A 6,087-nucleotide genomic window follows, 5' to 3' on the forward strand; every position below is an offset into this window, starting at 1 on the left:
ACATACATACATACATACAAGTGAAGTTAAATAAAAGCTTGTAAAAAGGGGAAATCTTCATTTACAAAAATTTCTTAAATCAGTTTGCAGCTCCCAAAAAAATGCTCGTGAAGAAATAAATTCAAGGAAATTTATAGCACAAGCTAAAAACTTTTTCAAGCAACAGAAATAAAAAAAAAATCTTTATTGCGATTTTTCTTGAGAGCTGAAAATAGCTCTTATGGTTGAATCATGTACATATGTATGCTCCCGATCAGCAAATCGCAGTTATGAGATAACTCAACAGATTTTGCCTAGCCAACATTTTTGTGAGGTTTAATTTGGGAGTTCCTTAGGTCCCACTTGAGAAAAAAATTAGTTTTCTAAATTTCGAGGAGCATAAGCCTCTTAAAACAAACTAGCTTACATATACATAATACATACATTCCTACATTAAGTAATTGTATTTTTAAAAGTTCTCCGTATTTGTCATTTCACTTTCAGCACCATCAACAGATAGCAGCGCGTCTGCTACTTCTTACTCCTCTTCCTCCGCTTCGTTAGAAACTGGTGGTCTCTTTCAGCTAAAAACCGACATCATAAGTCGTAAACTGAGTTTAATCAGTAGTCTGCTCTCCGGCTTTGGTGGCAGCATCGGTGGCAGTTTCGGATTGGGCTTCAACTTCAACTCGGTCGGCGGTACTCGCAATCCCACAACAACAACAACAACCACAACGGAACCGAATGTTATCTTTACACCAGATGTAACCACAAAATCGCCAGCAATTACCACTAAAGCTCCGATTGCTACTACAAAAACCTCCGTTATCACTGAGAAAGCTCCAGATAGTAGCACAACAGCTGAGACAATTCTGACAGCAGACACTACCGTTGTCAACCTCCAGTCAATAGCCGACGCTAAAGCTCCAACGATCAGTTCAACAACAACGGACGACCTCGAAATCGCAGTCTCCACCACAGAGAAGCCGAAGGACGATAGCGATGGCGTTGTAGGCGCTAATTTTGGCAGCAGCACGTTTGAAGTGCTCAGCGTTGGCGGCAAGGAAGATATTCAAAATGCAGAGACAGTGACAGATGCCGTGGTCAGTGTGGGTGTTGATGCAGCATTGGGATCGGTGGGTGGTGTAGTACCCGTAGGTGCTGGTGTTGGTGGATACGGCTATGAAACAACGCCGCCGGATACAGATAATGAAATTTTAAATAGCAATGTAAGCAGAATGTACTTGCCGCCACTATAAGTATTTAAGAGTGGTTTTAGAAGTGATCTAAACTGGAGGCAATGTATTTAGATGAGAATAAATGTCTTTGAAAATTGTAATACGTACATAATATACAATTTTTGCACTTACGGTTTTGCATTTGTTTGCTAATGTGATACACGCAGATAAACACATGTGTACTAAGTACTTATATATTTCATTTTATATTCCGAATAAAGAACGCCAATTAAATTAATAAATATTTTGGTTTGTATTATAAACGAATTCATATCAGTAATCTTAATTAAAACAAAACAGGCAGAATGGCGATGCCAACAAGTAGAAATGCAACTTAGAACCTGAATAATTATAAAGCATGCGACGTTAGGCTAATCTTGTATTTTCTTTTTGAAAGACATGAATTATTTGTCTTTTTTGTAAGACATTTATATGTACATATGTAGGTATACATATACATTGTACAAAAATCATCAGTGGGCCTTTGAAAAAGCTTGTTTCGATGAATTAGCTTAAATAATTTCATAAATTTATGCATCTGAATGGTAGGTTGGGAAGGCATCTTAATAAATAAAATACATTTACCTGCTGGCAAAATAGGTAAGCATTTTACGAGGTAAGCCATATTTTGTTTCAGTATTCAGTACCATCATCATGTCATCTTGACCAATGTCATGTACTAGTACTAGGTACAAAATGAATACCTGCGACGACGCATTACGTTGTCAGTTTCAAAATAACGTGGAGCCGAAGTTATTTCCAAGCGCCGAACTACTCCGAGAGGCTGCTCTGCATTCTACGTAATTTACTTTGTAAAGTGGCCCAGAAGTATGCCCGATACTAAATATACATTGTTAAAGTAAGGGAGATCCGTCAGTGAAGTGGGAACGACCGCCGGCTGAAGTGTAAGTTGCTGGTAAGGTATTACATATGTAGGTATTTATATAAATATATACATTAGAGTGACCCAAAAAAAAATTTGCCGAAATAGGGTTTGGGCCACCTTCCGAACTTTTTTCTCTCGCCGAAAGAGGTGCTGGCCCTAAACTTTACGTTTCTAAGTATAAATTTATAGGATGCTTATGATGCTCATATTTGTCTCTAGAAGTATTGTGTACATATATTAATCAAATAATGGTTAAGTAACCTAAGAATATTTCAAATATAAATTACCTAAAAAAATACCACAAACTTCAGTTGCCATGGCAACAGTCGTTTTTTATAAAAAAAAAAACACCAATAAGTTTGCCAGTTTCATAGCGTTCCAGTAGCGCATTTCAAGGTCATTGAGCACCCTGTATTGGTTGCAGTAGAAAACTGAAAGTTTGTATAGATGTTACAAATATCAAAAGGAAAAAAAGAAACGAAGGGGGTGCCGCGTTTTCTTGGGTGAAATATTTTTTTCCCCATGCGAAAATTGTACCACTCTAATGTACATATTAAAGCTGAATCTCTATTGGCATGTACTTAATTTATCAAGCTAACTAATTCAGCGAAAGCACTTGCTAATTTGAATAAAAACGAGTTGAGTTAAGATATGTATGTACTTATGTATTTCACACACCGGTAAGTTAGTACATGACAAATAAATTTGCCGAAATTTCTATCGATTATTTCATAACCTTTAGCACCAATAACTGACCAACTGCAATATAACTGTACCAAAAATAATGAGTGTATACAGGAGCTTGAAATGCTAACAGCGCTCTTACACGATTTGTATTTGCTTATGTAAATGCAACTTTTCTGATACGTTCTAATACATATATGGTAAATACGAGTAGTTACAAAAAAAGTAGCATTAACATGTGTGTAAGGGAAAATTAAATCAGCAAGTTTCAGATCATTTTCTATAAGAACAATCAGGGCTACGTAGTGGCCGCTATCTAAAGCAGAGGTTCCCAAACTTTTTCTACTAGTAGACCATTTGAAAAATCGTTAAATGTAAATGTCCCGTAGTTGGTAACTTTCGCAGCACTTGACATTTTCACATATTTTTTTATTTTTTACTTAATTAAATTCAGTCAAATGAATAACAATACTGACTATAACAGAGCTTTTAAAAAAATCTTGAAGAGATTATAAAGTAAAGTATGGATTATGTTTTTGTTGAAGATTATCCAATTACCACAGTGATGGTGATAAAATTTTATCTTTGCACTCTACCCTGCATTTTGGAGATACTTTTGAACCCGCCGTGTTTCGCGACGTCTTAAACAAGTTTTCAATGAAAAAAGTATTAAAAAAATGACATATGTAGTTCCTCTATACATTCTACTTTATCCCTTTTTAAAAAAAATTAAATTAAAAAAATATATATATGCAAATCGAAGCCACAAAGCATCCATAAATCCATAAGTATGTACGTAAATATGTAGGTATGTATGCCCATTATTCGACCATTATTAATACCGTTTGACGCTATTATTTACAGTCAATTAAAACGAAGAAACGATGCTAAATTAAATAAATCATCTGTTACCAAACTGTTTTAAATGTTATTCCTACTTTTATGACTAGTCAAGGTCAAAGCACCATTCATCAACATAAACATACTAATTTACAATTTTACTCAAATTATCAACACTTTTAGTTTTACTTAAGTTGTTAAAAGTTCAAAACCAAATTAGCTTAAAAAACAGTCTTTGCAAAGTTTAGTCAAGCATTTAACAACCAGCAAAAATAATACGGTAGCTACAATAACTCATTTTATAAATCTTTTCTACACTCATTCACACCGTGAATGGTGTTTAGGATTGTGAAGTACAGGTGATGTTGATTAATTAAGTAACTGGTATACATAAATCGATTATATGCGACAATTCAAATTATAAAAGATACATAAATAAATGGATATGCACTCGTATCAGTGTGACCAGATGATCGCAAAAAGCTAAGCTAAATTCGTTTTTAAAAACACCTTCCTTAAAATCTCGATTAGTTCCGCAAAACCGATTTTCTGTAAATAACGGTAACATAACCACAACATATGCAAAAGTAAGTTCGGTTAGGGAAAAGAAAAAATGCAAAAAAATTTTATATCTTCTGTATCAGAGTACACAAGTAGTACGCCAAAAATCAAATTGCCAGGAAAAATCAACGAAGTCGCATCTAAAGTTCTGAGGCTATGGCATAAAAGTAAATGCTAAATCTAGGCTGAAAAAGGCTGACCTGGTCACACTGACTCGTATAAACCTTTTCAATAAAATTGTTCATAGAAAATTGTTATATCACGCCACCTCTCCACAATAGATAGATACATCTATATGTATATAAATACGCCCTTTTTTGAAGGCACCGTTCGCTCGATTTGAATGAAACATACACCGATTTAAAGGATATAACTTCCCCTAATCCAGAAATGTTAATCCCGATATATAGAGGGCGTGGCATCTGACATATAGACTAAAATGTGAAAACCACTGTATCTCTAAAACGAATTATGCTGGGGAACTGAAACTTAGCACAGATGCATAAATTGTAAATACCCTACTTACGGTGAAAAATGGTAGGTACTGGGAAAGTGGGCGTGGCACCTGCTATACAAACTGAAATTCTCATGACGCTTATCTCTGTAACCGCTAATGCTGACGTCCTGAAACTTGACACAGCAACATATGTTGTCAATACTGACTTTCTGCGAAAAGTGGTAGATTTTGGAAAAGGGGCGTGACACCGCCCGTACATACTGAAATTCTTACATGGCTTATCTATGGAACTGCCTATGCTGACATCCTGAAATTTGGCACAGCAACATACGTTGTCAATACCGTACTTACGGCAAAATATGGTAGATTTTGGAAAAGGGAGCGCGGCACCGCCCATACAAACTGAAATTCTCATATCGCTTATATCAGGAACCACTTATGCTAACGTCCTGAAATTTGGCACATCTATTTATGATATCAATAACGTACTTATGGCGAAAAGTGGTATATAGGGGGAAAGGGGCGGGGCACCGCCCACACAAACTGAAATTCTCATATCGCTTATCTAGAACCACTTATGGTACATAGTGGGAAAGGGGCGTGGCACCGCCCATACAAACTGAAATTCTCATATCGCTTATCCCTGGAACCGCTTATGCTGACGTCCTGAAATTTTACACAGCAACATATGTTGCCAATATCGTACTTGCGGACTTATTTGCAGTCTGAATTGTTTGACATATTAGTCAGTGATGAACATCTCATCTATACATACAAATACATATTCATATTTTTTTTATGAATGAAAATCGAGGTTCCTTTTTTGGTCTATTTTCAGAAGCTACTGCGGAGGAGACTTGGTAGAATTAGCATTAATCAATCCGGTATTAACGTTCATAATTCGATTTTAAGTTTTCCTGTAAATTCGCTATAAATTATGCTGGTGGGCTTCAATATAGTAATTCGCATAAAGGATTTAGTATTGGTGACAGGTAAAATTCAAAAGTGTATGAAAAAAATTGTCGAATTTCGACAACTGGGCGATACTAGTAGACATAAAAAGAGTAAATACTGCGCCAGTAGGTCTTTTGTATCCTCAACTCATCGCAGACACCAAATCTTGCCCTGAAGCCTCTATACGTTTTAGAATAAATCCCAGAGAAATGGGCTCATCTATTGGCCTTAAACATTATGCACCACTCCCTTCTCCGTGGAAAGGTCTCACACTTCTGCGGAAGGTGTAATGTTGTCTTCAGCGCAGCCATAAACCTGACATAATAATTCTTAGCTTGTCATTGGGGAGGTTTATAAGTTTCTACGAAGCAATTAAAAATAAAAATTAACCTAATTATACGAAAAAAAAACTAAAAGTTATAAAATATTTAGAAAATTCGACCTACATTAATAAAAAGAGAAAGCTTTATTAGACCATTATAAGAAAT

General features: G+C 35.6%; 1 protein-coding gene across 1 annotated transcript in view; it reads left to right on the plus strand.

The window, feature by feature from the left end:
* The window catches only part of LOC118733785 (mucin-19-like), a 106,241-nt gene extending 104,757 nt beyond the window's left edge, over positions 1 to 1,484 (plus strand). Inside the window, exon 3 of the mRNA XM_036463348.1 lies at positions 1,277 to 1,484. The gene's annotated coding sequence lies outside the window, so the exon portion shown is untranslated. The remainder of the gene's footprint in view (positions 1 to 1,276) is intronic.
* The last annotated feature ends 4,603 nt before the right edge of the window (positions 1,485 to 6,087 follow it).

The sequence above is a fragment of the Rhagoletis pomonella genome, unplaced genomic scaffold, assembly GCF_013731165.1.
Source record: "Rhagoletis pomonella isolate Grant_MI unplaced genomic scaffold, Rhpom_1.0 Rhpom_scaffold_00002, whole genome shotgun sequence".
In the NCBI taxonomy this organism is placed as follows: domain Eukaryota; kingdom Metazoa; phylum Arthropoda; class Insecta; order Diptera; family Tephritidae; genus Rhagoletis; species Rhagoletis pomonella.